The sequence below is a fragment of the Schistocerca gregaria genome, chromosome 9, assembly GCF_023897955.1.
Source record: "Schistocerca gregaria isolate iqSchGreg1 chromosome 9, iqSchGreg1.2, whole genome shotgun sequence".
Taxonomy (NCBI): Eukaryota; Metazoa; Arthropoda; class Insecta; order Orthoptera; family Acrididae; genus Schistocerca; species Schistocerca gregaria.
The window spans coordinates 74,158,005-74,183,269 of record NC_064928.1 but is presented as its reverse complement, the minus strand read 5'-3'; the positions used below and the strand labels follow the sequence as shown (position 1 = coordinate 74,183,269).

At 42.8% G+C, this 25,265-nt stretch overlaps 1 protein-coding gene and 1 long non-coding RNA gene across 2 annotated transcripts in view; one reads left to right on the top strand and one right to left on the bottom strand.

The window, feature by feature from the left end:
* Nucleotides 1–14,123, bottom strand: part of LOC126292292 (uncharacterized) — a 29,524-nt gene extending 15,401 nt beyond the window's left edge. Inside the window, exon 1 of the long non-coding RNA XR_007552082.1 lies at nt 14,020–14,123. This is a non-coding gene — a long non-coding RNA (uncharacterized LOC126292292). The remainder of the gene's footprint in view (nt 1–14,019) is intronic.
* Nucleotides 1–25,265, top strand: part of LOC126292291 (potassium voltage-gated channel protein eag) — a 1,528,023-nt gene that overhangs the window by 842,085 nt on the left and 660,673 nt on the right. The gene's annotated exons all lie outside the window — the stretch shown is intronic.

The following is a 25,265-nucleotide window of genomic DNA, read 5'->3' as shown; positions in this document are numbered from 1 at the left end:
TGAAAAGTACGGTGATGCTGTGGCAGAATAATTGTAAAAAGTGATTTGGGATAATCTGAGTAAACGTAAACTTGTATGTGTATTAAATTTAGTCAGTACAATATTTATGTCCCTTTTTTTTCTTCATTGTCCCAAGCTTTTCTCTAATTTATTTTAAATGTCCCCTTTCACAATGAAAATTAAATGGACACCCTAACGTAGCTTCTTCTCCCACTCCTAACGCTACGTCTGCTCGTCCTCTGTACGTGATGTAAAACGTGAAAACAACTGTCTTTATACCGGTCATAATAATTCTACATCTACACCCATACTGTGCAAAACAATGTCGAGTTATTAATATTTCCTCCCGTTCCCTTCACGTACAGATTGGGAAAGAATGATTGCCTAAACACCTCAGTGGGCGCTGTAATTAGTCTAAATTCTCCTCGCTATCCTTACTGTACCGATACGTAGCGAGCTGTAGTACATCCATAGATTCATTATTTAAAGCTGGTTCTTGACACTTGCTAACTAGGCTCTCTCGTCATAGTATGCCTCCATCTTCAGGCAGTTTCATCAGCATCTCCTTCACATCTCCCTCTCTTGTGATAATTAGTGATATCCTTCTCTTTGTCGTTGAATGTCCCCTGTTATTCTTATTTGGTATCGGTCTCACACACTTCAGCAATATTCTAAAATGGATCGCATAAGTGTTTTCTACGTAGTCTGAGTCGTATACTGACAGCACTTACCTAGTACCCTAACAGTGAACCGAAGTCTGTCCCTGCTTTACCCACGAATGAGCCAATGTGATCAGCCCATTTAATATGTCTGCGATGTATTACAGCCAGGTATTCGTATGAGTCAACCTATTCTAATTTTGACTCTAATATTGTAGTCATAGCACACGGCGCATTGTTTTGTTTTTGTGAAGAGCACCATTTTACACTTCTGAACAAAAAGTACGTTTTCAGTCTTTTCATCACTTCGAAATCTTATCAAGACCTAACTGAATATTTGTGCTTTTTTTCAGACGGTACCTCACTGTACACTGAGGCAATGAAAGTCATGGCATAGCAACATTAACGTATACAGATGGCCGTAGTATCCCGTACACAAGGTTCAAAACTGCAGTGCATTGGTGGAGCTGTCATTTGTACTGAGGTGAGGCATCTGAAAAGGGTTCAGACCTAATTATAGCCTCCCGAAGGGAATTAACAGACATTGAAAACAGACTGGTAGTTACAGATAGACGCATGGGACATTCCATTTCGCAAATCATTCCGAAGATCCACAGTATGAAAAGGGTGCCGATGATACCACATTTCAGGCAGTAGGTCTCATCACGAATAACGCAGAGGCTGACACCATTTAACGACCAAGAGATGCGGCGTTTGCACAGAGTTGTCAGTGCTAACAGGCAAGTAAAACTGCGTGAAATAACCGCAGAAATAAATGTAGGGAGTGCAACGACTGTATCCATTACGACAGTGCAGCAAAATTTGGCGTTAGTGGGCTGTGGTAGCAGACGACCGACGCTAGAGCCTTTGCTAAAAGCGCAACATCGCCTGTGGCGCCTCTCCTGTGTTTGTGACCATGTCGTTTGGACCCTAGACTACTACCTGGTCAGATGAGTTCCAATTTCAGTTGGTAAGAGCTAATGGTAGGGTTAGAGTGTGGCGCAGACCCCAAAAAGCCGTGGTCGAGCGTTTCTAGGGGCTTCAGTCCGGAACCACGCAACTGCTACGGTCGCAGGGTCGAATCCTGCCTCGGGCATGGGTGTGTGTGATGTCCTTAGGTTAGTTAGGTTTAAGTAGTTCAAGTTTAGGGGACTGATGACCTCAGCTGTTAAGTCCCATAGTGCATAGAGCCATTTGAACCCAAGAAGCCATGAAGTTGTCAACAAAGTACTGCGCAAGGTTGAAGTGGCTCTATAATAGTATGGACTGCGTTTACACAGAACGGGATCGGTCCTTTGGTCCAATTGAACCAATTATCTGCAGCCATTCGTGGACTTCAAGTTCCAAAACAACGATGAAATACACTCCTGGAAATGGAAAAAAGAACACATTGACACCGGTGTGTCAGACCCACCATACTTGCTCCGGACACTGCGAGAGGTCTGTACAAGCAATGATCACACGCACGGCACAGCGGACACACCAGGAACCGCGGTGTTGGCCGTCGAATGGCGCTAGCTGCGCAGCATTTGTGCACCGCCGCCGTCAGTTTGCCGTGGCATACGGAGCTCCATCGCAGTCTTTAACACTGGTAGCATGCCGCGACAGCGTGGACGTGAACCGTATGTGCAGTTGACGGACTTTGAGCGAGGGCGTATAGTGGGCATGCGGGAGGCCGGGTGGACGTACCGCCGAATTGCTCAACACGTGGGGCGTGAGGTCTCCACAGTACATCGATGTTGTCGCAAGTGGTCGGCGGAAGGTGCACGTGCCCGTCGACCTGGGACCGGACCGCAGCGACGCACGGATGCACGCTAAGACCGTAGGATCCTACTCAGTGCCGTAGGGGACCGCACCGTCACTTCCCAGCAAATTAGGGACACTGTTGCTCCTGGGGTATCGGCGAGGACCATTCGCAACCTTCTCCATGAAGCTGGGCTACGGTCCCGCACACCGTTAGGCCGTCTTCCGCTCTCGCCCCAACATCGTGCAGCCCGCCTCCAGTGGTGTCGCGACAGGCGTGAATGGAGGGACGAATGGAGACGTGTCGTCTTCAGCGATGAGAGTCGCTTCTGCCTTGGTGCCAATGATGGTCGTATGCGTGTTTGGCGCCGTGCAGGTGAGCGCCACAATCAGGACTGCATACGACCGAGGCACACAGGGCCAACACCCGGCATCATGGTGTGGGGAGCGATCTCCTACACTGGCCGTACACCTCTGGTGATCGTCGAGGGGACACTGAATAGTGCACGGTACACCCAAACCGTCATCGAACCCATCGTTCTACCATTCCTAGACCGGCAAGGGAACTTGCTGTTCCAACAGGACAATGCACGTCCGCATGTATCCCGTGCCACCCAACGTGCTCTAGAAGGTGTAAGTCAACTACCCTGGCCAGCAAGATCTCCGGATCTGTCCCCCATTGAGTATGTTTGGGACTGGATGAAGCGTCGTCTCACGCGGTCTGCACGTCCAGCACGAACGCTGGTCCAACTGTGGCGCCAGGTGGAAATGGCATGGCAAGCCGTTCCACAGGACTACATCCAGCATCTCTACGATCGTCTCCATGGGAGAATAGCAGCCTGCATTGCTGCGAAAGGTGGATATACACTGTACTAGTGCCGACATTGTGCATGCTCTGTTGCCTGTGTCTATGTGCCTGTGGTTCTGTCAGTGTGATCATGTGAAGTATCTGACCCCAGGAATGTGTCAATAAAGTTACCCCTTCCTGGAACAATGAATTCACGGTGTTCTTATTTCAATTTCCAGGAGTGTATTTATGGGTGACCATGCGCTATGTCACCAGGCGACAATTGTTCGTGACTGGTTTGAATAACATGCTGGACAATTCGAGCGAAGGATTTGGCCACCCAAGTCTCCCAACGTGAATCCCATTGGGACACAATCGAGAGAAGTCAGTCCGTGACCAAAGTATTACACCGGCTTGCAAAAGGCAACACTTTCGCAATTATGGACGACTATAAAGCCAGCATGGCTTAATATCTCTGCAAGGGGGACGTCCAACGAATTGTTGAGTTCATGTCACGTCGAGTTGCTGCACTGCATCAGGCAAAAGGACACCCGACACAATATTAGGAGGTGTCCCATGAATTTTGTCGCCTCAGTGTAGAAAACAACATCACCAGCGAAAAATGTGAAATTACTAAATTACTGTCCTCAAAATCATTAATATTGGAAATTTAGTTACACATCTATTGATGACTCACCATCTACGGTAACTTTCTGAGTCCACTCCACCATGAAATCCTCAGTCCAGTCACAATTTTCACCTGATACCCTGTACGATTTCACTTTTGACAGTAGGCTTAAACCTGATACGGAGTCAAACGCTTTTATTATTTGGAGAAATACTGCCATCTACCCGGCTCCCTTGATCCATGGCTTTCATCAAGTCCGGTCAAAAAATGTGAGTTGGGTTCCACATGGTCGACATTTTCGGAATCCACGCTGTTTGACATGGAGGAGATAGCGCATTACAATTAATATCAGAATATGTTCTAAGACTCTATAACAAATGGATGTTAAGAATATTGCACTTTATTTTGATGATCCACTTCTGACATTCTTCTCCTGTAGGTGGACCTGTGCTTTCTTCCAACCACTGGGCACCGTTTTTTTGTTCGAAAGACTTATGATAGCTTATGGTTAATAGGGGGCTAACTCAGATGAAAATCCGATATAGAATATGATTGTTATTCCATTGAGTGCTGTAGCTTTTTTAAATTTATCTGTCCCTCAACGTATCTGACACTAATATTTGTGTCATCACTCATCGCAGTGGTGCGAGAATTATGAAGGAGCCATACTCCTCGATAATTCTACAGATCATTTTCGCTATTGTTGACGGAAAATATATGAGCATTATAAAAATCTATAATAAGTAAGTTGCGGTGAAAGGAATGTTTTCACAACTTACGTAACATCAACAAAAGTAAAATAAGACTAACGAAAATTAGTAGTATTAAATCAGGTAATGCTAGCAAATTAGGCGAGGAGACGCTAAAACTAATACATAAAAACTGATGATGGCCATAGTAGAGAGGATATAAAATGCAGACTGGAGATGGCAAGAAAAGCGTTTCTGAATAAGTGAAATTTGTAAACATTGAGTACAGATTTAAGTGTTACGAAGTCTTTTCTGGACGTAATTTTATGAGCGTACCGGTGTGTGGAAGTGAAACGTGGATGATAAACAGTATAGACAAGAAGGGAACAGACAATTTTGAAATTTAGTGCTACGGAAGAATACTGAAGATTAGATGGGTAGATTGTGTAATGGGAAATAAAGATTTGTGATAAAAATTGACTGAAAGAAGCGATCAGTTGATAGAACACATTCTGAGATATCAAGGGATCACCAGTTTAATTGGCACGGTAGTGTGGGAAGCGAAAATTGTAGAGGTAGATCAGGAGGCGAATACATTAACGGGATTCAAAAGGATGTGATCTGTAATAGTTAATCGCAAGTCAGCTTACCAAATTACAGCAATCTGCATGCTTTCCATTTTCATTTTATGGCTTTTCACAGTCTGTAAATTTTGAAGTTTTTACTACTATGTGGGACAAAATGATAACTAGCTCTTTCAAAATAAATTTCAATTTATTTCATTTATCATCTAATTTATGTAAAATCAGGTAGTCAGATTTTTTTTTTAAAATATAAGGACTGGACATAAAATCAAGCTAATAACCTTATAAAGATCCAACATTCAGAGAAAACTGTGTACATGTATTTTTTGTGTTTTATTTTGTAAAAATAGTGGTTTACCGATACACTGAACATCACATAAAAGGGAAGGATAAGTCCCAAACATCTATTTCCCAAAAAATCCTTAAAGTGTGGGCTGTCACACAGTCATTTTTATTGTTATACTGAAAATTTAAGTCATTTTTAATCCTGGTGTTCCACACAATGTGGTACTTCTTCAAAGATTTGTAAAACTACTCCTTTTAGAATTTTTTTGTTCTCCCTGTTAGCGTTCTTTTCAGCAAATAGTATTTTATTTAAGACCTATGGGGCAAGTCACCACAGGCATGTTCATCGAATGATCATTTGTCAACAATCAATTTGAAAGGTTCTGCATCAGATGTCTATGAAAGACACTGTAATTTTAAATGGCTGAATTAATAAAAATGGTTCAAATGGCTCTGAGCACTATGAGACTTGAAATCTAACTAACGTAAGGACATCACACACATCCACGCCCGAAGCAGGATTCGAACCTGCGACCGTAGCGGTCACGCGGTTCCAGACTGAAGCGCCTAGAACCGCTCGGCCACACCGGCGGGCGGCGTTGTAAAATCAAGCATCCGTCTCAACCAACAGCGATGTTTAAAATGATTATAAAAAATTCTGATTTATTCATTTTTTATACAAAGCTATGTAATTTCACAGAAAGGTGCAACAGCTATAATTTTTGTGGACAGAGCAAGTATTATACTCCCCTCCGAAAACTGATGAATTGTTCCAGTAGATGTTTTAGAATGTTCAACAATAGTATGTATATGAGGAGTTAACATCAGGCAAATATTCTCATTTGAGCCAATGGAATGATGGTGATAGTTCTGAAGGTAAAAGCAATAGTAACTTAGTGTTTTATTGTAGACTACTGGCCATTAAAATTGCTACACCAAGAAGAAATGCAGATGATAAACGGGTACTCATTGGAGAAATATATTATACCAGAACTGACACGTGATTATGTTTTCACGCAATTTGGGTGCATAGATTCTGAGAAATCAGTACCCAGAACAACAACCTCTGGCCGTAATAACGGCCTTGATATGCCTGGGCATTGACTCAAACAGAGCTTGGATGGCGTGTACAGGTACAGCTACCCATGCAGCTTCAGCACGATACCGCAGTTCATCAAGAGTAGTGACTGGTGTATTGTGACGAGCCAGTTGCTCGGCTACAATTGACCAGACGTTTTCAGTTGGTTGAGATCTGGAGAATGTGCTGGCCAGGGCAGCAGTCGAACATTTACTGTGTCCAGAAAGGCCCGTACAGGACTTGCAACATGCAGGGTTTCGCAGAGATCGAATGAGGGGTAGAGCCACGGGTCGTAACACATCTGAAATGCAACGCCCACTGTTCAGAGTGCCGTCAATGCGAACAAGAGGTGACCGAGACGTATAACCAATGGCACCCTATACTACCACGCCGGGTGATACACCAGTATGACGATGACGAATACACGCTTCCAATGTGCGTTCACCGCGATGTCGCCAAACACGGATCCAACCTGGATTCATCCGAAAAAATGATGTTTTGCCATTCGTGCATCCAGGTTCGTTGTTGAGTACACCATCGCAGGCGCTCCTGTCTGTGATGCAGCGTAAAGGGTAACCGCAGCCACGGTCTCAGAGCTGATAGTCCACACTGCTGCAAACGTCGTCGAACTGTTCGTGCAGATGGTTGTTGTCTTGCAAACGTCCTCATCTGTTGACTCAGGGATCAAGACGTGGCTGCACGATCCGTTACAGCCATGCGGATAAGATGCCTGTCATCTCGACTGCTAGTGATACGAGGCCGTTGGGATCCAGCATGACGTTCCGTATTATCCTCCTGAACCCACTGATTCCATGTTCTTCTAACAGTCATTGGATCTCGACCAACACGAGCAGCAATGTCACGATGCGATAAACAGCAATCGCAATAGGCTACAATCCGTCGGAAACGTGATGGTACGCATTTCTCCTCCTTACACGAGGCATCACAACAACGTTTCACCATCTAACAGCGGTCAAGTGCTGTTCTTGTATGAGAAATCGGTTGGAAACTTTCCTCATGTCAGCACGTTGTAGGTGTCGCCACCGGCGCCAATCTTGTGTAAATGCTCTGAAAAGCTAATCATTTGCATATCGCAGCATCTTCTCCCTGTCGGTTAAATTTCGCGTCTGTAGCACATCATCTTCGTGATGTAGCAATTTTAATGGCCAGTAGTGTATTAGTTTGGCGATGGTCCAAAAATGCCGAAGATTGTAACATTTCATATTAGTTGTCTTGATGGGATCAAATTTTTGCCAATCTATTCAGTCAGTTTTATTTCAGGGTGGTCTCTGCACCACTACTGGTAGTCCTGGCTCCTAACTGTCCCAAACAATGTAATCGTTTAACATGATGAAAACCTCTGGTTCATGGAAGAGATTTATGTTCACTGCACAATATCTGCATGACAAGGATTTGCTTTAGTGATGTTCACAAAACTGAAATAAATTTAATGAAGGTAATGGATTTTGTGGAGATCGTTGTAAACTGTACTTTTAACTGTCTCTCCTAGACTATCCCATTCAGTTTCACCTTGGGCTATGAAATTTCAGGACACAAACATTATGATTCGTCACTGATAAAATCAGTTTATCAGTTACCGGGTCGCTTATTAAAATCTACCCATCGTTCGGGAAAACGTGCTTACGATATACTTGAAATACTCATTCACTGTTTCTAACAGCGGTGTGGCTATTTAGTAGTAAGATGAGTGTATTTAAATCTACGTTACTGCTCTCTCCAAGATTTTCCTTGAATAGTAGGGTAAGTACCTCGAACAAGTGTTTTTCTATAAAAATGTAGGCTAGTGGATAAAATTCGTGAACATGTTAGTATATCCACTCACACTGGCGCCTTCGTAGTTGAGTAACACTGGCTTACGATATTACTTAATGGTACCATAATCAGCAGAGAAAAATTGTGAAGAAGCATGCCATACGTGGGGGGGGGGGGGGGATATGAAGAGGCCAAGCCAGCATTCATGGTAGGAGTCGCAGCACTTCGCTGTTCCCAGACTGAGAATTTCAGTCTGCAGCGGAGTGTGCTCTGACATGAAACTTGCTGGCAGATTAAAACTGTGTGCCAGACCGAGAGTCGTACTCCGGACTTTTGCCTTTCGCTCTAGAGAAATTTCCCGCCAAAGGCAAAAGTCCCGACTTCGAGTCTCAGTCCGGCACAGTTTTAATCTGCGAGCAAGTTACACTTCGCTGCTGTCAGCGATGATGGCGTATAGGTCTGCAGCCATACATGTAGTTAAAATGCGTTAAAAGATGTTGTACAGAGAAAGGTGTTCTACAGTGTTGGATCATCCCACTGGTGAAGGAAGCTGCATGTCAGTGGTCAGGGTCTTATTCGTACGAGTTATACCGGTTAACCGGTTACGGCAGTATCTGTGCAGACTATAACTTAAAATATGCTGACTCATTTCTCTATGTGTGCCTGAAGGCAAACCTCACGTAGGGATTTTGATAAGGCCTCCATTAATAGATAATTGATTCAGGAGGAAAGTTTGGGTATGTCACTAAATATTACAATTAAGTCCTGTGGCCGTAATCACACTGACGGAAAAAACCGTAACACCGAGAAACAATTGTACAACGCACACGAAAGTTAGTAGGTATGTTTCTACATTAGTGATGCCTATTCAGTTTTGGCACCAGTGGCTTAAGAGTGGCGCTAGTAACCCCATTATGAGGATGCAAATCACATTGCTTTAAGTACACGCTGTAATGTCGTGAGCGTTAGTTATCTTTGCGATTAGGTGTGGTGAGTAGATGTTAGTCAACGGTGTCTTTAAGGCGACAAAGACGCCCTTATCAAACACCTCAGTGAGTTTGAACGAGGTCGTGAAATAGGGCTACGAGAAGCTGGATGGTCCTTCTACAATATTGCGAAAAGGCAGGAATGTAGCCACTGTACATGGCTGCTGACAGCGGTTCCAATATGATCTGCCACCAGACGACCATGTGGCTTTATTAAGAGGGAAGGCCGTCGTGTTCGGCGTATGGCTCCGGTGCATCGTACTGCATTTGCAGCAGCAATTACAGTAGATCACAGTTGGCAACGCAATGACAAAATGCACTCTTACGAAGCGGTTTCTTCAAGAACAGTTCTGAGACAGGTGCCTTGTGACACACATTACATTGCCCAAACAACCCCCATTTGCAACTTCATTATTGACAGGCGAGACCTCGTCGGAGGGTTGGGCGGAGGTCTGTTACGTATTCTGATGAAAGCTAATTCTGCCAGTGATGGCCTGCAACCATCATATTCGTGTTGGACGCACTGGACCTACACATGGAGTCAGCACTCTCGTGGCTATGCCACGCATTCTGACTGCGTATTTGTACGTCAGTCTGGTGATTGGGCCTGTTATGCTGCCATTCATGAACAGAATTTCAGGGAGCGTTTTCCAACAGGATAACGCTCCCCTTAAAACCGATTTTGTAACCCAACATGCTCTACAAAATTCCGACATCTTGCCTTGACCTGCTCGCAGATTCGTCTCCAAGAGAGCACATATGGCATATCGTCGGACGACAACTCCGTCGTCATCCACAAGCAGCATTAACTGCCCCTACGTTGACCGATTAAGTGCAACAGCCAGAAAACTCCTACCAACAAACTAACAGGTACCTATCCAAAACAGTGCATGCATCCAACATTCCGGCGGTTACAACGGTTACTAATGTACTAACATTTCACGTTTGCTGTGACTTATCTCGCGCTTACATTACCCTGTTAAATGTTGCCTAGACAAATGTATTCCCAAAATTTCATTATTCAACAGCAATTTTTCCCCCTCAGCGTACTTAGTGCTACCTGTACAAAGCCAGGACTGGTCGCTAGTTTGATACCTAGAACTTAGCTGCCTTGTGTAAGAAGACGCTAATAGATCTTCGTGTTGCGTAACTTAAATCAGTGAAACTAAATCGCCAGGACAGACATTTGCCTATCACAATGACACCAGATCATAAGATGAGAAATGAAGTCAAAAATAATCGAATCTGTTTCCCAAATTTGTTTAATCGGGAAGAACGACATAGTTCATACATTCAGTCGTTGAACGAATACAAAATTTGTGGATGTTGGAGAAAGTTATCGCGGAGTTTTTAAGCAAAACAACACATTTAATTTAGGAATTCCAGTTGTCAAAAAGAAATGTTCTGGGTATTTTTAGGCGTAACTGCTAAGTTCATTTTATTTTAGACACATGCGATGTCTAGGCATTATGAAGATATGGTATTTCAGCTCTTAGTAATAGCATGTGACGACAGTTCAGGGTACTGCATGGAGAGGAAACAGCACCAGATATGTGCATTATGTTCTACTGTATTACTACATTCCTTGTCCGCAGCTCGTGGTCGTGCGGTAGCGTTCTTGCTTCCCGTGCCTCGTGATGACTGGCTGTTGTGTGATGTCCTAAGGTTTAAGTAGTACTAAGTTCTAGGGGACTGATGACCATAGCTGTTAAGTCCCATAGTGCTCAGAGGCATTTGAAGCACTACATACCTTACAGAATGGTAAAATGTAATTCAGGAAATGAAAATTAGAGGGAAACTCCAGTTTTTCCGCAAACGTCAATTCTACATTCTTCGATATTGAAAACGTATCAAATTTCCATTCTATGTAGTTACGAGTCGAATCTCACTCGCAGCCAGTTTAATGCAAATTGTATTTTATATAACTTTGGGAAAGACCATCGTAGTCGTGAGTTGTTTTCAATGAAATAAATATGAGGCAGCAGCAATAATATGACAGAGTAATGTGTTTGTTATGTTGGTGTTATATTGCCATACGCTAGTCTTTTGAGTTGGACGAGCAACAATAAACTTTGGTCAGATTAGAAATTATTATCCCTAGAAGCATCACATCATTTGGCAGTTTAGGAAGCGATCATTCGTATAGTCTCTTACCCAACACGAGACTAAATTAGTGCTCTATTCGATGGTCAACTTACAACAGTCGAACAAAGAGTTTTTCTTTATCTGTGTATTTCTATGACACCTCGCGCAGAACAACTGAAATGGGAAATCACCATCGGAGCCTTTCTTACCAAGTGTCACACAGATGTCTCCATGATAGTTCACACAGTTCCTGATATCCTTATTTGGTAGCAATTCATATTCTTGTCGGAAATCCAAACAAGATTGCGCACTACACAATCGAGGAATTAAATTTCGCCAGATATGAGTAGCGGGACTCGAGACCGCAGCGGCTTCACTCATTCTTGTTCACAACGCTAAACGTTACACGATGTTTCCCTGGCAATGCACGAAGACCTGCCATATCTTCCGGCATGACAGCCGTGCGTTCGATATATTTCGTGGTTCGATATACGAGGTCCGTTCAAAAAGTTCTGGACATTTCGCGACAATCGTGTTCAAGTGGCTCTAAGCACTATGGGACTTAACATCTGAGGTCATCAGTTCCCTAGACTTAGAATTACTTAAACCTAACTAACCTAAGGACACCACGCACATCTATGCCCGAGGCAGGATTCGAACCTGCGGCCGTGGCAGCAGCGCGGTTCCGGACTGAAGCGCCTAGAACCGCTCGGCCACAGTGGCCGGCGCCAATGGTGTGTTGGAGCGAAATGCGGCAGTCATCCCTGCACACAAATGTGTTTAGTGTGTAAGTACTGGAAGTTTCCTTGTTGTATGTCCATAAGTTTTTGTTCAGTGCTGTATTGACTAGAACATCGTATCGCACAGTTCGCGTATTTCGATATGGCAGAGTTAGAAGAGCAACATGTCTGCCTTAAATTTTGTGTGAAACTCAAAAAAACCTTGACACCAAATGATGCAGGAAGCCTACGGTGATGGACGCTTAAACCGTAGTCGGTGTTACGAATGGTTCAGACTGTTTAAAAATGGCCGGATGGAGTTAAAGATGACCCTCCACTGTCTGAGAGAATGCAGAAGAACGTAACATTTCAATTGGATTATTTCTGTAATACTGACACAGAGTCTTGAAATGCATCGTGGTGCCGCTAAGTTCGTCCCACTGCTTATGAGTCAAGAGCAGAAAGACCATCGCCTGGCAATCTGTGAAGATGTTTTGGTTCGCGCAAATGAGAACGAGATGTTCCTTAACACAATCATAACTGATTATGAGGCGTGAGTCTTTGGTTATTATGTTCAGACCTAGGATCAATCTTCACAATGAATCAGGAATGATTATCCAAGAGTAAAAAAAACCTCATCAGGTCAGGTAAAATGCCAAAGCCATACTTATGGTTTTCTTTGACTTCGAAGAATTAGTTCATCATGAATTTGTGCCACTGTGGTAAACGATTAATCGATGGTAGTATCGCAACGTGTTGCGACGTCTGCGAGAAGGAACTGGCCTGAAATGTGGCGAGATAATTCATGGCACTTGAATCACGATAACGCACCCACACACTCATCCCTGCTGGTGTGTAACTGTTGCACAAAAAACGAAATCACTTTGCTCCTTCAACCTCCATACTCTCCAGACCTGCCCCGTGAGGACTTTATTTCCAGAGTTGAAAACCATGTGGAAAAGGCGAAGATTTGCAACGACAGACGAGATAAAAGAAAATTAGCAGACGGCGCTTCGCGCTATCCAATAAGAGGCGTACCAAGATTGCTTCCGGAAGTGGAAACGGCGTTGTGGAGGAGTGTAATTCGGTATTTCGAAGGAGACCATGCACAGTAAGTAAAAAGTAAGAGTAGAAAAATTTTCTGGACAATGTTCCGAAATTTTTTAGACAGATCTCGTATTTCGTTCGGAGCCCGCGCTTGTAATAGTCAAAGCTTCTTGGAAACACATTAACCTATTTGTAAAGTAAGCATACTTTTGATGCTGTTTTATTCGCGACAGTGCGATTCTTTAAATATCGGAAATTGTGGAGGAGAGGGGGGGGGGGGAATTATAGGTCCATATTATCGTGTGTCATAACGTACACTGCTGGAAAAAAAACATACTGTCCGAGCAGAATTGAATGCAAGCTGCCGGTTGAGGAATAGAGTGGGCTTTGCTTTTGTTAATAGCCAGTAGCGTCAGGGAATGGAGCAAGGACTTTTTTTCCAGGCAATACAGTGCATATAGCCGAAATTCGCTATGTCCAACATGCACTTCTTTTCCGTACAATACAGATACAACAAAAAATGTGGATACGTAATTAAACTAAATTCAGTCACTCTGCAATGAGCCGCCGGGTCCTTTACACCAAAATACTATCCCTGAACAGCATCTCAAATTTTCTCGTCGAGTCTGTATTCTATTTGTTTGTGGTGATGCGATTTCTCCAGAAACAATGCAGTAACCCACGCATATGTGAAAGTTAATTTCAAAGAAGCTAATACGTAGGATGGTGCAATACTGAACCGTGATTATCGTTATTTGTAGATACTGGTAGTCATAAAGAGAAACTATTGTTAAGCTTCATTAACACAGTGCGGGCTAGAAGGAAAATTTAATTCGAAAATCGGTATAACTGATTCACACTAATCTACTGAGTGATGTCAGCGAAAATTGAAAGTCATTTAAATTGAAGGCTAATTTATCATTACATCGACATAAGACTTCACAAATCTTACTTACACAGACATGATTGACTACGATGACACGGTTGATGTAAACGTGACAAAGGATTTTGAATTCTGGTAGCACCGTCCGACACTCCAAAGACGTGGCCCTGCTTCGTACTACACAGATAATGGCGGAATAACATCTGAAAACGACAGCCTGAGAGTACAAATTTCATCTGAGACGCAGAATCGCTTGTGCTAACGGCGGCGATGTTAATGGCGGGACCTGTAGAACACAAGAGAAATCGTGTTCTTAACAATTATTTATAACTGGTGCTTGTTGTTCTAATTACGATCGAATATTTGGCTAAACTTAATTGTAGCTTCAATGAATTTAATGTATCACTCTAATATTCGAAAGCATTAAGTGACATATACGCAGAGATCATAAAAGACAGAAAAGAAAGTTATGTGTTAGTTTCTAATTTACAAAGATGAAAACAGAAGATACTGCTTTTATTTTGCGTGTATTTCATTTCGTTTATCTAGTTCCCATTGACTTAAAAATTTACTATAAACCAAAGAAGTTATATATTTTGTACGAAGTGTATGATCTACGCGCTATTCTTACTTTTAATCTAGCCCGTTTGTATTCTACAATTTATCGTTTACAAAATAGTGCTGCGAGTATCTTGTAAACAACACTGTTTTTCACATGTTAAGTCTCATTTCAGATGGATACTATCCTTTTTCTAAATAAATGGCAGCGTCAAACCTTCGGCAATTTTGCTTTGTATCATTCTACATAGAGTTCTTTGCGATTCTCTAAATGTTTAGAGTACCCAAGAAACAAATGTCCTGATCGGCACTTCCACGGTCGTTGCTTAGATCTGTATTCAGTTTCGTAAACAGCGGTATGCATTTTAGTAGTGTTAACACAGTCTTATACTTACAGTCGCGACACACTGTGCTGCGAAAGTTGTTACTATCTGACAGCTGGAATGATACTAGTATTCCTATTCAGGCGGTGACAAAGCAGACAGTCACATGCGTCATAAGGATAATCTTTCTTTTTGATCCGTTTTCTAGGTGATTTACGAAATATTCCTGTTTTGCCTCCAAGAGTTTGTGTATATCAGAAGACTCGCACTATTCTAAAATAAGCACAAATAGAGCTAATAGACTTGAATCCAATGACAAGCTACAACGTGAAGAAATATATGTGACGTTGGATAGAATTTCAGCCTACCACGTTGGTACCAAAAGGATATAAACGCACAGATTCAAGCGTTGAACCAAGGATGTGTGTGTCCACGCACAAGACGGATCGACAGCCCGTTTTTCGATTCGCTCTGTGTTTTAGTCATTGACGTAGGGTTACCACATTCCCAAATGAAAAAACCTGGGGGTTTACAAACACTCTTTGCGTAGAACCACAATAGGTTACTTTTTTTTTACAAAATCATGTTTCTCCCTTTCTCGAACCTTCTGAATTAACTCTTTCTTGGATCTCACGGTATCGTAGCACTGACAACAGTTGAGGTCTTTATAGTTTAAATCTGAGTTTAGGATAACCTTAAGGCATATTCGAAAGGTTCACCACAATCACAACAGCTAATATCAATGACGACGCCACGGCTACTGCCGACTCAATGAGCGTGGTGCTACTCTTACGAGGAGCAAAGCTGAAGATTAAGACGCTGTACCACGAAAGTCGACTATCACCTGAATGTTACCAGCCTGCTTCTCTCTCTTCCACTTTATGAGCAGTTTAAATTTCAATCAGCCAGATGACGCTTGACATCACAGACCAACTGGACATGGAAGTCCAAAATCCGTGGTTTTTTTTTTTTTTGTAAATTTACAATACGTGGGTGAAATAGAGCTTTAAAAAGAAGGTGGAAACGGATAAAGTGATGTGGAAACCACTGCATTAAAGACACGTAACGTGTATCCACAGGACATGTGGCCTGTAGTTGAAGAAGTGTCATGATGATCTCTCCATTGGCAAAAGATTCCGGAATAGTCCCACATTCGGATCTCCGGGAGGGGACTGCCAAGGGGGAGGTTACCATGAGAAAAAGATTGAATAATCAACGAAAGGAGAATGTTCTACGAGTCGGGGCGTGGAATGTCAGAAGCTTGAACGTGGTAGGGAAACTAGAAAATCTGAAAAGGGAAATGCAAAGGCTCACTCTAGATATAGTAGGGGTCAGTGAAGTGAAGTGGAAGGAAGACAAGGATTTCTGGTCAGATGAGTATCGGATAATATCAACAGCAGCAGAAAATGGTATAACAGGTGTAGGATTCGTTATGAATAGGAAGGTAGGGCAGAGGGTCTGTTACTGTGAACAGTTCAGTGACCGGGTTGTTCTAATCAGAATCGACAGCAGACCAACGCCAACAACGATAGTTCAGGTATACATGCCGACGTCGCAAACTGAAGATGAACAGATAGAGAAAGTGTATGAGGATATTGAAAGGGTAATGCAGTATGTAATAGGGGACGAAAATCTAATAGTCATGGGCGACTGGAATGCAGTTGTAGGGGAAGGAGTAGAAGAAAAGGTTACAGGAGAATATGGGCTTGGGACAAGGAATGAAAGAGGAGAAAGACTAATTGAGTTCTGTAACAAGTTTCAGTTAGTAATAGCGAATACCCTGTTCAAGAATCACAAGAGGAGGAGGTATACTTGGAAAAGGCCGGGAGATACGGGAAGATTTCAATTAGATTACATCATGGTCAGACAGAGATTCCGAAATCAGATACTAGATTGTAAGGCGTACCCAAGAGCAGATATAGACTCAGATCACAATATAGTAGTGATGAAGAGTAGGCTGAGGCTCAAGACATTAGTCAGGAAGAATCAAGACGCTAAGAAGTGGGATACGGAAGTTCTAAGGAATGACGAGATACGTTTGAAGTTCTCTAACGCTATAGATACAGCAATAAGGAATAGCGCAATAGGCAACACAGTTGAAGAGGAATGGACATCTCTAAAAAGGGCCATCACAGAAGTTGGGAAGGAAAACATAGGTACAAAGAAGGTAGCTGCGAAGAAACCATGGGTAACAGAAGAAATACTTCAGTTGATTGATGAAAGGAGAAAGTACAAACATGATCCGGGAAAATCAGGAATACAGAAATACAAGTCTCTGAGGAATGAAATAAATAGGAAGTACAGGGAAGCTAAGACGAAATGGCTGCAGGAAAAATGTGAAGACATCGAAAAAGATATGATTGTTGGAAGGACAGACTCAGCATACAGGAAAGTCAAAACAACCTTTGGTGACATTAAAAGCAACGGCGGCAACATTAAGAGTGCAACGGGAATTCCACTGTTAAACGCAGGGGAGATAGCAGATAGGTGGAAAGAATACATGAAAGCCTCTATGAGGGTGAAGATTTGTCTGATGCGATAGAAGAAGAAACAGTAGTCGATTTGGAAGAGATAGGGGATCCAGTATTAGAATCGGAATTTAAAAGAGCTTTGGAGGACTTACGGTCAAATAAGGCGGAAGGGATAGATAACTTTCCATCAGAATTTCTAAAATCATTAGGGGAAGTAGCAACAAAACGACTATTCACGTTGGTGTGCAGAATATATGAGTCTGGCGACATACCATCTGACTTTCGGAAAAGCATCATCCACACAATTCCGAAGACGGCAAGAGCTGACAAGTGCGAAAATTATCGCACAATCAGCTTAACAGCTCATGCATCGAAGCTGCTTACAAGAATAATAAACAGAAGAATGGAAAAGAAAATTGAGAATGCGCTAGGTGACTATCAGTTTGGCTTTAGGAAAAGTAAAGGCACGAGAGAGGCAATTCTGACGTTACGGCTAATAATGGAAGCAAGGCTAAAGAAAAATCAAGACATGTTCATAGGATTTGTCGACCTGGAAAAAGCGTTCGACAATATAAAATGGTGCAAGCTGTTCAAGATTCTGGAAAAAGTAGCGGTAAGCTATAGGGAGAGACGGGTCATATACAATATGTACAACAACCAAGAGGGAATAATAAGAGTGGACGATCAAGAACGAAGTGCTCGTATTAAGAAAGGAGTAAGACAAGGCTGTAGGCTTTCGTCCCTACTCTTCAATCTGTACATCGAGGAAGCAATGATGGAAATAAAAGAAAGGTTCAGGAGTGGAATTAAAATACAAGGTGAAAGGATATCAATGATGCGATTCGCTGATGACATTGCTATCCTGAGTGAAAGTGAAGAAGAATTAAATGATCTGCTGAACGGAATGAACAGTCTAATGAGTACACAGTATGGTTTGAGAGTAAATCGGAGAAAGACGAAGGTAATGAGAAGTAGTAGAAATGAGAACAGCAATAAACTTAACATCAGGATTGATCGTCACGAAGTCAATGAAGTTAAGGAATTCTGCTACCTAGGCAGTAAAATAACCAATGACGGACGGAGCAAGGAGGACATCAAAAGCAGATTCGCTATGGCAAAAAAGGCATTTCTAGCCAAGAGAAGTCTACTAATATCTGATAAGGTAAGGAATGAGGAGGTTCTACGCAGAATCGGAGACGAAAGGAACATCTGGAAAACACTGATAAGGAGAAGGGACAGGATGATAGGACATCTGCTAAGACATGAAAGAATGACTTCCATGTTACTAGAGGGAGCTGTAGAGGGCATAAACTGTAGAGGAAGACAGAGATTGAAATACGTCAAGCAAATAATTGAGAACGTAGGTTGCAAGTGCTACTCTGAGATGACAAAAAAAAGTAATGAAAAGACAAATGTGATGTCGTCTTATTGTTGCTGCAATTTATTGCGCTACTGATGGTCCCGTTTGTAAAAAGCCATCCTGCAATATAAACAATTACGATTCGCTTTCGCGTTCACAAGATCCCGCCGAAGTCAACAGCATTACGTGCTGGCAGCATGGAGCGCTGCCGTCTCTGTGGCTAACAAGACAGGGGCGGGGTTTCACGACTGTTATACTAGACTGTGATGCTGGTCTATAAATCCGTCTCTTCTGGCAGTGCCACTTTCCTGTCTCCAAGAGCATCGTCTGTGAGTAGCTTCAAACGTTATCCACTACAACAGTTATAGATATAAATAATTGCGGCCCTAAAACACTCCACTGGGATATTCAGCAAATTACCTTTACAATTTGTCAATTTTGCTCCGGTGAGAACTAAGTGTGGAGTTCTGCCGGCAAAGATATACTGTGGTGCGATCGCTTCCTGCAATAACGTCATAATGCATGAAACACGTTCCATCATTCTGTAACAGTACATGAAAAAACTTTAGTAGGGTATTGCCTGTTTACGGAAAAGCACGACATTCTGTCTGTGGACGGAAGTGATCGACGTCTTACAGAGTGACAATAATTAAACAATGTGAAATAAAATCGTCATAAGTTATGAACGCTTAGCGTTAAGACGTTCAGACTACGCGGTTGGCCACGGGGCATGATGGAATTAGTATGCGGTGTGTGGTTTAGTTTGAAACGTCCCCTTGGAAAAATTATGAATGATTGTGCTGGTAAATCTCTACGCTATTTGATTTTCAAACAGCTGAGCAAAACTGAACGTACTCAGACATTTCTCACTTTACTTATTCTCATCAACAGTATATTTTTTAAATTTTTTTTTCTTTTAGCGCAACGCAATCTGACTTCCAATAATCCCTGCAAAACAATGGACCTGACTAACCATAACCTATACCTTTCACAAATCACTTACCTCACAAAAATCTTCGGTACTCGAACTACTGCAATACAGCGAGCGCCACTACTGCCAGCTAAATAAAAGATTCCAACTACTGAAGGCACTAACTACTGATAGAAATACTTAGCAAATGAAAGATTTTGATGCAGAACAAACGATGTATTTACCTTAATAGTGTTTAAAAGTCATAATATATATATGAGTTCATGACATCCCGTCATACAAATTTCATTTTTCTGACGGACACACGTCCAGATCGTCCGCTCTCAAAACTCCGCCATCTCTCTCCCCACATCACCACGGCTGTCGGCTCACCTCCCACTGCGCAACGCTACGCGCTGTTCACATCCAACGGCCCAACTCTACAATAGCGAATATTCCTGATTTTCATACAGAGCGCTACGTGGCGTTACCAACATAAAAACCTAAAAACCTAAACAGCCTACTTACAAGTTTAGTGATGAAGACCACTTTCATTTGGATGGGTTCGTCAATAAGCAAAATTGGTGCATTTGAGGGACTGGGAATCCGCATTTTCTGATGGAGAAGTCTCTTCACCCTCAACGGGTGACTGTCTCGTGTGCAATGTCCAGTCACGGAATAATCGGTGCGATATTGCTTGATGGCACGGTGACTACCGAACGGTACGTGAAGGTTTTGGAAGATGATTTCATCCTCACTATCCAAAGTGACCCTGATTTCGACAAGATGTGGTTCATGCAAGACGGAGCTCGATCCCATCTAAGCGGGAGAGTGTTTGATGTCCAGGAGGAGCGCTTTGTGAACCTTATTCTGGCTCTGGGGTACCCAGAGGCCACTGGTATGAGCTTCGATTGGCCGCCCTATCCTCCGAATTTTAACACATGCGATACCTATTTGTGGCGCTATATTAAACACAAGGTGTACAGCAAGAACTCGAAAACCGTTTCTGAGTTGAAAACAACAATTCAGGAGGTCATCGACAGCATCGATGTTCCAACACTTCAGCGGATCATGCACAATTTCGCCATTCGTCTGCGCCACATCATCGCCAATGTGCAAAAAATGTTCAAATGTGTGTGAAATCTTATGGGACTTAACTGCTAAGTTCATCAGTCCTTAAGCTTACACACTACTTAACCTAAACTGCTCATCAGTCCCTAAGCTTACACACTACTTCACCTAAATTGTCCTAAGGACCAACACACACACACCCATGCCCGAGGGAGGACTCGAACCTCCGCCGGGACCAGCCGCACATTCCATGACTGCAGAGCCCAAGACCGCTCGGCTAATCCCGCGCGGCTCATTGCCAACGATGGCAGGTATATGGGACATGTCGTAACCTGAATACGAATATCTGCAATGACGTTTACATTTTGAGTAAAGCGCGTGCACTTTGAGTAAAGCGCGTGCACGCCATAGTTTGTAACTAATTTACCGTTTTTTCATGTAGTTCAATAATTGTCACCACTGTACATACTTCTTTTTTCTTTCGACACAGTCACAGACTTGGACTACTATCGTAAATAGTTTGTTATGAATTGTTTATATTAACATTGTAAACGTTTTACTTCCGTTACTTCCTAGTAGATATGGTAAAATGCTACACATTTTAATATTACGTCATTGATTTTCTCCACTTATTCTGCTGTAGAATCTGATGATGGCCAATACCAGGTTAGCCGAACTAAGTATTTTATTATAAGGTACACGGTGGGTCTCTATAGAGAAACACCACTTCGTTTCATCTCTTGTCTGAGTATGTCATCCGACTGTCCGTAGACGAGGTGCTGCCTAAAATTCGTCAGCTTTTGCGGTTTCAACATTTTTATGCGCCAGCGTTTGCTGTTGGTGGCCTCCTTCATGGCCAGCACGTTAACCAGACGTGATACTAATGGGCGTACTCTTCAGATGGTACGTGAAGAGCGCAGTTATGCACTTAGAATCCTATTAGTTATGCCCTTAGAATCCTGCCACCAGTGTGTAACATGCAGCGTCTTTTAGTTACATGTTACGCATATTCCAACTCCAGAAAAGAGCCAAAAGAATCATAACCAAAAATAGTAGTCGAGCTCACATTAAAGATCTGTTCAAAACACTGCGGATTTTAACTGCTCCGTGTGAATACATTTACCAATCAGTTGTACACATCAAAAATAGCATTGGTAATTACTGCACAAAAAGCTCTGTCCATGACAATGGGACAAGAGCAAGACTCAACTTACATTTACCAAGAAAAAATAAACATAAAACTCAAAACAGCATTTTCTAACAAGGAATAAAACTGCACAATAAATTACCAAAAGAGATTAAAGAAATTGAAAGACACACTTATTTAAAAAGGCAGCTAAAAAGTACCTGTTAAGCAATACATTTTATAGATTGAAGGAATACTTAGATAAAACGGAGTAGGGGTTTGGTAAACAATGTTATACAAATAAATAATAATAATGATTATAAAACATAAAACATTCCACATAACACCTTCACACTATGTCTTTTTCCTTCTTTTGTCCTTTTCTAGAAATACTTACCCCCAAGCTAAGCATATCATAATACTAACACCTCTTCCTCTTTCTGAGCTCAACATTTCACTCATTATAGAGGGATACTAACTCAGTTTTTCGGGATAGCAAATGGGAAGTTGCGGTATAGAAAACGGCCCAGAGATCACCAGTGTGTGTGTGTGTGTGTGTGTGTGTGCGTGTGTGTGTGTGTGAGTGTGTAGTGAGTGAAGTGTTATGAAGGGTGCATATAGTGTGTGCAGTGACTGATAGTGAGATATGAGTGAACAGTGTGGCATTACACTATGTAATAAATTATTTGTAAAAAAAAAGTATTGTTTACCTGGAGTAAATCTAATGATTTTCTCTAACTAGAAGTTTGTAAATGTATGTGTATACGAATTAGCTTATTTTAAATTGGTCTTAACTTGTAAATACTTTGACATGTCCTATATCCTTGTAAAAAGAAATCTACGGGTGAATAAAGCTACTACTACTACTACTACTACCCCAGTCGATATTCAGACCGTCATCGTTGCTTGGACTGTGGAAGCTGCAGATGCAGTACGTCAAACTCCTGCGATCCTTCAGCTTGCTGGACAGTCGATTTTGCGTCGCTCTAAACTTTGTCATGATTGTGGCGGTTGACGTACCAGTAGAGAAACAGTTGTGCCTTTGAGGTTTCCTGGCAGATTAAACATACCACGCCGGGACTGGAACTCGAGACCATGTTTCACCGGCGAGTGCTCTGCCGGCTCAGCACTTGCCCGCGAAGGCCAGAAGTTCCGAGTTAGAGTCTTGGTCCGGCACACAGTTTTAATCTGCCAGGAACTTTCATTCCAGCGCACACTCTACTGCAGAGTGAAAATTTCATTCTATTCTGAATTTGTTGCGTCCTCTATTGAATGTTGACAGAAGAGAGTGAACACACGGTGATAAGTGTAGTCTTTCGTCTGAGGGTTATTGCATTACTCTCTCTTTTTGGTGTGCATTTGGCGATGGAATGCTGTAGAGCTATTTTCATAGAGACAGAGCTAAACAGTCTAAAAAGAAATATCCGGGCACGCCCATGTAATGCAGAAATGACCAGTACATGTAACAAGATGCGGGCGCACCAGTACGAAAGGAAATGGGAGTATTGTGTCGTCAGTTAACAAACGGTAGTCTGTCAAAAGATCTTAGACATTCCGGACGTGGACTATCCATTGGATATCGCCTGAGTAACAAATGCATAAGGGACATTTCAACTCTTCTAAGGCTGCTCAAGTGGACTACTGTCCATATGACTTTGAAGTAGAAACGCGAAGGGCAAGCCACGCTCAAAGCAAGACCATGCTGACCTCACGTATTGGCAGACAGGACTGCGGGAGTTGCTTGTAAAAAGTCGCATGAAATCAGCGGAAGGAAACACTCGTGAGTTCCAAAGTGCTCGCAGCATACCAGCTAACACGGTGCCTGTGCGCTGGGAGTTAAAAAGAAAGTACGTTGTCGTGTGACTAGGGCCTCCCGTCGGGTAGACCGTTCGCCGAGTGCAAGTCTTTCGATTTGACGCCACTTCGGCGACTTGCGCGTCGATGGGGATGGAATGATGGACACCCAGTCCCTGAGCGGAGAAAATCTCCGATCCAGTCAGGAATCGAACCCGAGCCTTTAGTATTGACATTCTGTAGCGCTGACCACTCAGCAACCGGGTGCGGACAGAAGTAGAATGATCGAACAGCTCGTCATAAGCCATACATCTACATCTACATCCATTCTCTGCAAGCCACCTACCGGTGTGTGGCGGAGGGTACCTTGAGTACCTCTATCGGTTCTCCCTTCTATTCCAGTTTCGTATTGTTCGTGGAAAGGAACATTGTCGGTATGCCTCTGTGTGGGCTCTAATCTCTCTGACTTTACCCTCATGGTCTCTTCGCGAGGTATACGCAGGAGGGAGCAATATACTGCTTGACTCTTAGGTGAAGGTATGTTCTCGAAACTTCAACAAAAGCCCGTACTGAGCTACTGAGCGTCTCTCTTGCAGAGTCTTCCACTGGAGTTTTGTCTATCATCTCCGTAAAGCTTTCGCGATCACTAAATGATCCTCTAACGAAGCGCGCTGCTCTCCGTTGTATCTTCTCTATCTCTTCTATCAACCCTATCTGGTACGGATCCCACATCGCTGAGCAGTATTCGAGCAGTGGGCGAATAAGTGTACTGTAACCTACTTCCTTTGTTTTCGGGCTGCATTTAATTAGGATTCTTCTAATGAATCTCAGTCTGGCATCTACTTTACCGACGATCAACTTTATATGGTCATTCCATTTTAAATCACTCGTAATGCCTACTCCCAGATAATTTATGGATTAACTGCTTCCAGTTACTGACCTGCTATAATGTAGCTGAATGATAAAGGATCTTTCTTTCTATGTATTCGCAGCACATTACACTTGTCTACATTGAGAATCAATTGCAATTCCCTGCACCATGAGTGAGTTCGTTGCAGATCCTCCTGCATTTCAGTACAATTTTCCATTGTTACTACCTCTCGATATACTACAGCATCATCCGCCAAAAGCCTCAGTGAACTTCCGATGTTATCCACAAGGTCATTTACATGTGAATAGCAACGGTCCTAACACACTCCCCTGCGGCACACCTGAAATCACTCTTACTTCGGAAGACTTCTCTCCATTGAGAATGACATGCTGCGTTCTGTTATCTGGGAACTCTTCAATCCAGTCACACAATTGGTCTGATAGTCCATATGCTATTACTTTGTTCATTAAACGACTGTGGGGAAGTGTATCTAACGCCTTGCGGAAGCCAATAAACACGGCATCTACCTGGGAACCCGTGTCTATGACCCTCTGAGTCTCGTGGACGAATAGCGCGAGCTGGGTTTCACACGATCGTCTTTTTCGAAATCCTTGCTGATTCCTACAGAGTAGATTTCTAGTCTCCAGAAAAGTCATTATACTCGAACATACATTTCTGTAATCAGCGACGTTTGAGGAGCTCAAAGGGGAAAAGACACTGGAGAATGGATGGCTGGAAACGAGTGATGTGTAGTGATTAATCAGGCTTTGTCCTGGGAAATTGTAAGTTTGGCGAATACTTGGAGAACGTTGACATGGCATTATGCTGTCGTATC